Source organism: Notolabrus celidotus, chromosome 21, assembly GCF_009762535.1.
Source record: "Notolabrus celidotus isolate fNotCel1 chromosome 21, fNotCel1.pri, whole genome shotgun sequence".
NCBI lineage: Eukaryota > Metazoa > Chordata > Actinopteri > Labriformes > Labridae > Notolabrus > Notolabrus celidotus.
In genome coordinates this window covers 26,629,195-26,640,839 of record NC_048292.1, presented here as the reverse complement: position 1 = coordinate 26,640,839, position 11,645 = coordinate 26,629,195, and the positions used below count along the sequence as shown (strand labels likewise).

The window sequence follows — 11,645 nt, the reverse complement described above, 5'->3', positions numbered from 1 at the left end:
TTCATTCTAGTGATGATAATATTATTTTTGAATTTATTTGTGGTGCTTTAAGGGGTGATTCGAAGAAATCTCTACACATCATCATGTATTGTCATTTTGAGAGCTGAACAAATTGATGTCCGCTGCTCATTTGTTGACATTTCAACAGCTGTCATCTGTCACACTTACAGAGACAGTCCTACGAGGCTGCACTTTCACAGTGGGTCAACTGACATCTCTGTTAGAGTTTAAACTGATGCAGCTTTTTATTGTTTTGGCTTATGCTTGAGGCTTTGCAAAACATTGGTCTGTGAACCTCTTCTTTAAACCAGGGGTTCCCAAACTGTTCAGCCCGTGACCCCCAAAATTCTGGTGCCAAAGACTTGTGACCCCCACTGTCCCTCAAAGTGATTTAATGTGGCTTCATTTAGCTGGTCTGCAGAAAATGACCCTACCTATATGAGCATGTGTCTGTGTTTCCTGTGCTGTTATGAATGAACCTGCTGCTACTGATGCTTTATATAATGAACTGTTCACTAACCCTAAACTTAGGAGTCATCTGGAAACAAAGAAAGGCAGGAAACTCATTACATTTACTATTTTCAAGGTTTTATTTCAAGTTTAGCTTCTATTTTTGTCAATATTTTTTACTATAATGGGTAAAATGTACTATTTTAAGATAACTTTTGTCATTCAATTTTTTGTATTGCATTTTTTTTCAGTATTTCTTTGTTCACCACAAGTTATCAAAAATGTAAAGGAAGATAAACATAAGAAAAGGAAGGTAAATAAACAAAATAAATAATAAGAAGAAGAACTCATTTTTGATAACTTAAAAAAACATTCTGGAGGACATCTCACAACCCCCCATTTGTGTCTCAACTCAACTCAACTCAACTTAACTTTATTTATATTGCACCTTTCATACATAAAATCCCATTAAAGTTACTAACCATAGACCTTTCTGGAGCTCCATTGTCTCGTAGATTCCTCTGAGCTGCCGTAGACGTCCTCCTGCTGCGGACGTTCTGGACTCCAGCTGATACGGACGTGCTGGACTCCAGCGACAACAGCTTCTACTACTCGTCTCATCACTATCACTTCTCTCTCTTACTCCCCTCTATGTGTCTTTCCAGACCCAACTCAATCGAGGCATGATGGCTGTCTAGCATGAGTCTGGTTCTGCTGGAGGTTTCTGCCTGTTAAAAGGAAGTTTTTCCTCACCACTGTAACTAGCTAAATACTGCGATGTGCAATGCTCATGATGGATTAAGGTGGGGTCAGACTGAGTCTTACCCTGTCTTGAAGTTGGGTCTGTGTTCATAATTTGACATAGAGTGGTCTAGACCTCCTATGTTTGTAAAAGCGTCTTGAGATAATGTTTGTTGTGATTTGGCGCTATACAAATAAAGATTGATTGATTGATTGATTGATAAAAACATGCAGCCCAAAGTGCTTCACAGAATAAAAGATAGACAGAAAACAACAGCAATGGTAAAATTATAAAAGGCATGACTATAAATAAAATACTTCAAAATAAAATAAAATCAACACAGTAAAATTAATAAAATAAGTAAGAGCGGGAAGAAAAGTTAAAAATAAGGTAGCGTTAACAAGATCAAATGAATACAAGAAATAAATAAATAACTAAATAAATGAGATAAATAAATGTTAAAGCAATGATTCAAATAATAATGATTAAAATAATAATTAAAATAATACAAATAATAATGCAATCCAGGGTTAAAAATAAATTACTCCAAATTAAAAACTAGATTAAAAAGATAAGTCTTAAGTTTACTTTTAAAAACAACTTTTAGCAGGTTGTGATGTAAAACTGAATCTTCAGACTCCATGACAGCTTAGATTAACAGAGGATTTAAATGATCTCAGATTTTAGATTCCAACTGCCCTTGAACTTTTATTCTAGTGCAGTGTTTTTCAACCTTTTTTGAGCCAAGGCACATTTCATACATAAAAAAAATCCTGAGTCACACCACCAACCAAAAGTTTTACAAAATGACACATTTAGTCTTTCAATATATGAATGTATTTATCTGAGAGAGGGACTTCGGCTACTTCTTTCACTGTGTCAGGGCAAAGCATCTTATTTACAATAGCTTTTGCAGGTAGTATTATTGTCCCTGCCACAGTGTGTGGCTTTCTTAATTTGGCTAAGAGTTCAGCTACTAAGTAGCTAGCTTTGAGAGCTCTCGCAGTCACCGTTGTAGTTTTTTCTCAACCACCCCTATTACGCTCTTCATCTGGGTTAGAATTTTGTCCAGGGCCCTGTTTGGAGTTTTCATTTTTATGATTCATAGTTTATTGTTATTTTCACAGTAAACAAGCACAAACAAGCAGGGGCACCCTGAACGGCAAGGGCCACCTAGAACTAAAAAAACAAAACAATAAAATTACATACACAAATATACAAATAATAATCATAACAACAACTTCATTTTTCCTTTTTGAATATTTATCCATTGCTTTTGTACGTCTACGTCTTGTCACATACACCTCACACGCATCATTAATTCTATTGTCTTAAATTAACAAGGTCATAAGTGTGCTTCATTGCCACCCAGTGGGTGGGAAGCGCAGGTCAGTACATGGACGAGGACTGAATTACTCCGCCAGTCACTACACTGCAGGCACAGACGCACTACATGGCAAATTATTTGCAGGATATGAATAATACTTTTTTGGAATAACTAAGTGAAATTTGATAATGTCCCACGGCACACCTGACGATCTGTCACGGCACACTAGTGTGCCACGGCACAGTGGTTGAAAATCACTGTTCTAGTGATGATAATATTATTATGTATGAAATTATTTTCATTGTATTAATGGAGGACATCTCACAACCCCCCATTTGTGTCTCAACTCAACTCAACTCAACTCAAAGTTGTTGTGCTTTAAGGTGTGATCCAGCTCATGTGTTGACATTTCAACAGCTGTTATCTGTCACACCTACAGAGACAGTCCTACGAGGCTGCACTTTCACAGTGGGTCGACAGACATATTTCTTTTAGAGTTTCAACTGATGCAGCATTTTATTGTTTTGGCTTATGCTTGAGGCTTTGCAAAACATTGTTCTGTGAACCTCTTTTCAATACAAATAATAATGCAATCCAGGGCTAAAAATAAATTATTCCAAATTAAAAACTAGATTAAAAAGGTAAGTCTTAAGTTTACTTTTAAAAACACCTTTTAACAGGTTGTGATGTAAAACTGAATCTTCAGACTCCATGACAGCTCAGTTTAACAGAGGATTTAAATGATCTCAGATTTTAAATTCTAACTGCCCTTGAACTTTTATTCTAGGGATGATAATATTATTATTTAAGCAATTATTTTCTTTGTATTAATATTTTATTTTAAGTTGTGGTGCTTTAAGGTGTGATCCAGCTCATTTGTTGACATTTCAACAGTTGTTATCTGTCACACTTACAGAGACAGTTCTACGAGACTGCACTTTCACTGTGGGTCAACAGACATCTCTTTCAGAGTTTCAACTGATGCAGCATTTTATTGCCTTGGCTTATGATTGAGGCTTTGCAAAACATTGGTCTGTGAACCTCTTCTTTAAACTGTATCTTCAATTCTGGGACCAGACTTTTGGTTCTTTGAAAACAATCATATGAAGCAGCCCTTGTGTTACTTCCTGCTCTAACAGCACTCCCTATCAACCTATCAGATAACCGCGTCTGCCTGTGTGCTTATCTCCTGCACGGCCCTTCATTCGAGCTCATAGAAGTACTCCAGTGTCCTGGAGGAGGGCTGAGAGAGAGCTGTGGATGTAACGCGTAAACCAGGCTTTACGTGTACTGAACGGCTGAGTCAATCCTTTGGAGCTGCTCGGGTTTTAAAATAGCCACGGAGGCAGCACCGCCCTCTGCAGCTCCACGTCAGGCAGCGGCTCAGTCTGAAAAATTCAAACACTGAGCTGTTCACAACACAGACACACACGCATCTTGTTCCTGCTCCAAGGTCACCGCGCCGCCGGCCATCCCGCACAGGACGCACGCCTCCGTTCCATCCGAAGGTAAAGTAACATTTAATGCGTGTTTACAGCTGACTGCGCTGAAAAACGAGCTGCTGCTGCCGGTGATCAGGAGGATTAACCGGGCTTCTGCTCGTTTTCAGGACGCCACGGTATGCAGAGATGAGCATGTGCTGCGCTGAATGAGAAATATACCAGGAAGGAGGCTTAGTGAGGGGGAATTGAGGCTGAGGATGGATGTTTGAATATATTTGCGTGATGCATTCAAGAGCCTTTGCAGAGTGGGAATCCAAGCCATGCGGTCAATTCATACAAGGAAATGGTATAGGAAAAAAAAAAAATCTTAATTAAAACCAGAGTCATGTGCCTCTTAGCGCACGATGCAGTACATGTAGGCCCTGGGCTTTTAAACTGGCTTCATCCGGTCCCTGTCCTTACATCAGCAGCATCATATGATAAGCCTGCAGTGCTGAGGAATCACTCTGCTGTTCCATCACTGTGTCAGCCCTAGTTTCTCCTGATGGAGACCCAACTCACAGTTATCCATTTTTCAGAATGACACATCACACTGAGTCTATTTTGACTCAGAATATGAAGAGGTTTGTGTATGGCACCAGATGAGGATGTTTCACTTGAGGTCAGCTGATGAGCTGTAAAAATAACATGCCATGTTTCATTGTGCTAGTTTCCTCTGGAAAGTGCAGCATTGTGCTTCTCCTGAACAGTTCAGTATCAAACAGGCCTTTTACCAGAGTAGTTTTCTAGTCTCATGTTTGTAAATGAGAACTGGTCCTCAAACATTGTTTTTACCTGGTAAAAAAAGGTAAAATAAATAAACACAAGTTGCACAGGTGGTTAGTGTTATGGCTGAGCTATACTGGACATTACTCCTGTTACATTAAGAAGTGAAAAATAAGAGAAAACTAGTCCAATGTCCTTAATATAGAAATAAACAATTAGCTTGTGTTGTCTGTCTTGGTACTTGTTGCTGTTGCACAATTTAAGCTAGCTCTTGAAAATGTTCCTGAACAGCAGCCACTTTGGCTAACCGTTACATTAACAGGGTAAGAATAGCCTGAATGATGTAATACAAGACTCAAAGAGACATTAATAAAATACTGTCATGTCATGTCGACCTTGTTATATAACTTGTTGGCTAGCATGAGCTTACACTTGCTTCCATCCAACTGTAGAACTAGACCAAGTGAGGTGGAAGTGGGTAATGGTTTATTTCATTCAGTATTCAACTTTCTTCCTTTGTTTTGGATGGAAAAATACAAACTTCTTTTTTAGAAATAGTAGTCTTGTTATAAAATTGGCAAGGAATTTTTATTAGAGGTCAAGTGGACTTCCTCCCTTGAATTAAGACATCTGAGATAAATTACCCTTAACAGGTGGTAGTTCCATTATATGAATAACTTGATATAGGAACAAGGAAAAACTTGACTTGTTGTAAGTTAACAGTTTTTTCTACTTTAGTCACAGAAACTAGCCCTAATGTTTCACTTTGACGCTTTGCCATCATGGGAAAAACTTAACAAATACATGCACTAAATACCCAGCTACAGCCAGCTGCAAATAAGCTACTGGTTGTTCCTGTTATCTCTGCATTAAATAGCCGTAATAGGAAGAAACACTTGGCCTAGCACAAACCAAAGCCAAAAAAAATCCACCTGTTCAAGAGCCCGCCACTTTACATATTATGTTTCTGTGGTTTTATGTGTCCAATAACTAAAATGTAAGAATAGTTAAGGTAGTTAATGGCTTTAAGGGGGTGTATAAGACTGTTTCTTTGCTAGGTGCAGTCTCTTGTTAGCTTAGCGGCTGCTGGTGGCAGCTCATATTTACTGTACCAACATGGGAGTGGTACCAATCCTCTCATCAAATGCACTTTAAAAAGTGTTTCAGCTTACTTTAAGTGTTGTTGTTTTAAAACAGGGCTGTCATTTCAGTTTTCTTGTTGTAGAGGATAACTTGAACGATATGATTAGATCCTGTTATGGGCCTCTGTACTATAGAACAGTGGTTCCCAAAGTGGGGGTCGGGACCTCTCTGGGGGCCGTGAGACACTTATAATGGGGTCGCGAGATACCTTCCAAAAAAACAGTACGAATTTAGAATGATTTAAAATAGCATATTTTTCCATTATTGTAATAATACAGAAATATAGCTAACTTTGAGATGAAACCATGCAAATAGAAAATGTTGATCTTCTTTTATTTGTCACCACATGATCGCTGAGGTAATTATGCTACTTCTAGCACCTGGAGCTTCCAGTCCCTGGTACTGTTATTTTCAGAGTTGTGAACTAAAAATTTTGGGAACCCCTGCTATAGAAGAAAGAGTGTGTTCATTGTTGCACTAGTTTGATGAATGATCCATTACTGGAACTTTATTTTTCCCACTTCCTAGCTAAAGTTAAGATAGCTCTAGGTGTTCTACAGTTCATTTAATCCCTGTCCATTGGTCAGAAGGTGAGATGTCTCACACCTCGCCCCCTTTTGTTGCTTTCTCTTGCTTTTTAGTGTTGTCCTGCATGTAGATTCAGTCTGTAGGTAAGCTAAACATGCTTTGGTTGTAATTGTCCACACTGTTTGTTTCCCTCAAAAGCAGTGGAAGGTCTGGTCATGTGGGCAGGACATTTTCTTAAGGTAGGGCTCAGGTTTCAAGATCAGGACCTTGTTCCGTGTTCCCTGAGGGGAGTTTGTTTTGGACACAAACCTGCGGTGAGCCAACATCAGCTGATACAAAACAGGGCATTGTGGTCCTACCTAAGAATACATTACACTATTAAAACTAAATAACTGCTTGTAAATTATAAAAAATACCTATATGGTCAAAGTCACTTTTATACTTTGTTTATAATTATAACATGATTAATGTGTTTTGCAACAAAAGAACACCAAAATCATCCTAACTTTAATGTTAGGATGATACCCTGGGAGGAACAGCTCCCTCCTCCTTAGGGATGGTAATCGAAACCGGATCCGACTCAGAACCGGTTCCAATTGATCAATTGCATCGGAATTGTACACCTCAAATGTTATCGATTCTTCTTACCGATTCATTTCCCAGCATGATGTCACGTCACGTCGCGGTACGCTGCATTACGTCACACACTCTGCGACGCAGAACTCCTTTAATCATGAGGAAATTCAAAACATTTCCCTCAAGGCTCCAGGGGCCACATCCGTACTCACACGGCCGAAAATGAGGCACCGAGTGCGGGTAAAATACCTCCGCGATGAACCCTGGAGGAAAAACGTTTTCCCTCTCCAAATTCAAAGTCTTTTCATCCAAGCTCGAGGGGCCACGTCCGACCCACGCGGCCGAGAATGAGGCACCGAGTGCGGGTAAAATACCTCCGCCATGACCCCCGGAGGAAAAGCATTTTCCTCTCCAAATTCAAAGTCTTTTCATCCAAGCTTGAGGGGCCACGTCCGACCCACGCGGCCGAGAATGAGGTCAACCTATTGTTCAGTATGTTCAAGTTGAATATGTTCATGTTCAGTCTTGTGCAGACATCATTTTGGAAAAAATTAAATGGTTATTTTTGGTGTGGAAGACTATGTAGAACTACTTTTTTCCCCTCTAAAAATGCTCAGGAATCATTAGGAGAATTGATAAGGAATTGGAGTGATAAGCAGAATCGACAATGACATTGACATTGATAAAATCTTATCAATTCCCACCCCTACTCCTCCTGTAGTGTAAAAATGTATTTAACAGATTTCCCTCCAAATCTGACTTTATGCACAATGTTGATAATACCTTTAATTTTTCCATTTATGTTTGATTTTAAAATGAAGATGAAGATGGAAAAGAAGAGTGCTTCATGTGACTCCCAATGACTAACAAGACACTTTAGTACACAAACTTGAAGCAATTAGGAGAACTGTCATCATAATTAAGTTTTCACCACCAACAATAGCTGTCAGCAGCACTGATTTTTCAACTGTTTAATGAGACATCATACCTGTCAATACAACTTAATTTTGGGATATTTCTTAGTAAAAGTTTGTGTTTCAAAAAAGACATTGTGGGTAAAATTCACTTCAAAGGCATCAACTAGTGGCTCATTGGTGATTGACAGGACTCTGGTAGAGCAATTTATCTCTTCGATCACCTGTCAATCAAAAAGCTACATCAGTCCTTCACCTTTATTCAAACTTCAGCGTCACTCATTTTGCACTCCACTTGATTTTATAACCCAGCTGCAGCTTCAGGTATGTGACTTCTTGGGACTTCAAAGCTTCTGTAGCATCTGCGTATTCTAAAGTGAAAAGCTGGAACAAAGATTTAAGTGCCTCTGACCTTCACAAAGCATTTAGAGGAGGGGAGCAGAGGGAGCTCTGGATTGGATGCTGAATGTGGGTGTTGGCAGCCGGCATGGAAATAAGGGAGAGAGGACAGCTTCCCATCATGCTGTCAGGTTCAAATAAGTGACGTTGTGTGCAGCTGATGATTCATGATTCTTTCGTGCTGTAGTTTTCCTTTGAGATAATGACATGTCTCGAGGTCAGGTTGTCATAAAGGGGTGTGGGAATTTGCTAGTTCTGTTATTGCATCACAAAAAAAGAAGAAACTATACACGTGTGTGGGAAGCGTGTGTAACATGCACTCTGTGTTTGTGGTTGTCATTAGAATGTGCTTTTCTGTAACATGTTCAATGTAAATGACTGTGTTTTTATAGTTTCTATACTACACTGATTCTATAAACACTTCCTTTTTACTTACTTTTGGTAATTGCTGAACATGTGTAGTAATGTAATTGTTCTTTTCTTTTCTCTTTCCTATGTTGCTGCTCCTCTCTTGTTTAGTTTTGTAGTGTTTGTCTTGTGTCATAAGTCCATATGGGCTGGACACATTTCCAGTGCATGACACAATGAATAAAATAAACTAAACTGAATTTAACTAATCTAAACTATTGTAAACTAATACTAACATTGAGCAGCTATATGTGCTTAGAATTAGGGCTGGGCGATAATTTGATGACGAAAATCATTGTGATATAATTTTTCTCAACAAATGTTCTATAAACATTTGATATGTTTAAATTCAACTCAACTCAACTTTATTTATATAGCACCTTTCATACATTAAAGGGGACATATCACGCTTTTTTCATCAACATATATTGGTCTAAGAGGTCCCCAAAACATGTCTTTAAAGTTTATGCTCAAAAAAACACTTTGAAATCAGATTTTGGTCTGCCTGAAAAGTCCTCTTCTTCAGTCCTCCTCAGAACACTCTGTTTTCCCTCTGACCACGCCCCCTCCGGAAGTGGATGTGCCTCGGCTCTCCAGCACGTTGATCTAATGTTTACATGTTGGCTGAATATACACGGCTGCTCACAGATCGCGTTACTTCAACCCTCTGAATCTGATCCAGAATCTGATCCTGATGGAGAGGCGCCTGTAGCAGGACCTTTCTGAAGGATTGGTCACAGATTTAGTGTTTCTTGTTGTTTTATTTATCAGTATGTAGACGTGTGTCTTGGTACACAGCTACGAACATGTAGCTATGTGGCTATGCTAACTAGCGCTAGCACTTATCCATGATAAATAAACATCATCCACTAGATCTTCAAATCTGCAGACGTGGGGAGTAAAACCGATCTCTGCCAGAAAGGCAGCAGGACCTTTTATGAAGGATTGGTCACTGATTCTTTGTTTCTTGTTGTTTTATTTGTCAGTATGTTGATGTGTGTCTTGGTACACAGCTACAGCTACAGCTATGAACATGTAGCTATGTGGCTATGCTAATTAGCGCTAGCACTTATCCATGACAAATAAAAATCATCCACTAGATCTTCAAATCTGCAGACGTGGGGAGTAAAACCGACCTTTGTGTTTAAGACAGCCTACAACTAGCATGCCTCCCTCCTAAGCTCCTTGTTAGCACACATTTGTGCAGGTAATGAAAAACGGAGGAGGGATTCAGTATTATTTTTTACAGTCTATGGGCTGAACAAGCTCTGAGCTCTGACTCCGTGACATACCGGATATTGTTGTTACGTAACAAAAACACGGAAGTCTGAAACGGCTGGTTTCACACACATTTACAGGAAGGTGTAGAAATCAGAACAGGGGCAGAATGGATTTTTTTCATTCTCGGGGGGGTTTGTAGACATGCCAGGGAAACATGTTTCAGGTAGAGAACCATTAAAAAGTAAATTTTGCATGATGTCACCTTTAAAACATGTAGCCCAAAGGGCTTCACAGAGTAACAGACAGTAAGAAAACAACAGCAATGGTAAAATTATAGAAGGCATGATTTAAAAAAAAAAAAAGAACTACTTAAAAAAGAAAAGAAAATCAACACAGTAAAATTAATAAAATAAGTAAGAGTGGAAATAAATGTTAAAAATAAGGTAGAGTTAACGAGATCAGATGAACACAATAAATAAATAAGATAAATAAATACATGTTAAAACAATGGTTTAGATAATAATGAAAAAAATAATTAAAATGATAATAGAATAATAATAATAATTAATAAATAATGAATAAATCTGTATTTATACCACGCGGCAACCTCCGGTCTAAAAATATGAGTCCAATGCCGAAGTGCTAAAAACTGCAGTTCATCGAAGATCTGCTTGAGGCTGGCTCTGGAAGTACCAGAAACCACATACACACTAATTCCAAAAAGCCGATCTTTACAGCAGAAATAAAAATGTTTACAGCCTGGTTCAAAAGACGACTGTAGTCTGGATAGCTCATTCTTCGATCAGCACACAATGTATGGGGGGTGAATTTATTTCTAATGCAGCAATTTCAAAGATATTGAGATTACATATCTTCCAATGAGAGGCACAGCTGACTTGATTGACAGGCGGGAACACTGTAGCTGTTGGCTAGGAGGCTCAAACTCCGCCTCTTTACATCACAATCGCTCAACAGCAGCAATATGGCTCCCGCCGACGATTGGCCTCAAAACAGCGCTTCAGAAACAGATGGGTGACGTCACGGATACTACGTCCATATTTTATACAGTCTATGGTTTACACCCACTGTAAAAATGAGGGATTCAAGAAGTTTAACAGAGAACTAAATCCAAACACAAGCACACAAATCATCTTTAACTTTCACTCAGGAGCAAAAATCTACCTTTAAATTTAAATGAAATAATGACTTGATATTTACTGTGATAATTAGTGATATCGACTGACATGAAAATTGTTATCGTGATAACACTTTTTTCAATATCGCCCAGCTCTACTTATAATCCAATTTTCATATCTGTAGGATGCAAATTATTGAAGCAGTTTCCTTATCAGTTCTTATTATGGTAATGTAGTTTATAGACATAAGATAAGAGATAAGATAAGATACTCCTTTATTCGTCCCACAATGGGGAAATTCATGGAGTTACAGCAGCAAACAAAAAGGTGTACAGTACAAGAATTTCAACAAGAATATACATAGAAAAAAAATGTTCATCATGCTGCTGTTTCTACACTGAAACCTCTATGCTATGCTATCTATCCTCTATCATTCATCCCTCAGTTTGTTCTAGATCTTATCGTAATGGTTCTATATCTTTTAATTATGTAAAGTATCACATTGCTTCTTTTAGTTAGTACCATCTCTTTTGGTATAGTTTCATATCATAGACTCATGCTCTATCTTCTTGTATTGTATCGTCCACATGGAAT

General features: G+C 38.4%; 1 protein-coding gene across 1 annotated transcript in view; it reads left to right on the top strand.

Annotated features, from left to right (window-relative positions):
* Positions 1-3,641: 3,641 nt before the first annotated feature.
* The window catches only part of LOC117805395 (monocarboxylate transporter 2-like), a 55,288-nt gene continuing 47,284 nt past the window's right edge, over positions 3,642-11,645 (top strand). Inside the window, exon 1 of the mRNA XM_034674113.1 lies at positions 3,642-4,027. The gene's annotated coding sequence lies outside the window, so the exon portion shown is untranslated. The remainder of the gene's footprint in view (positions 4,028-11,645) is intronic.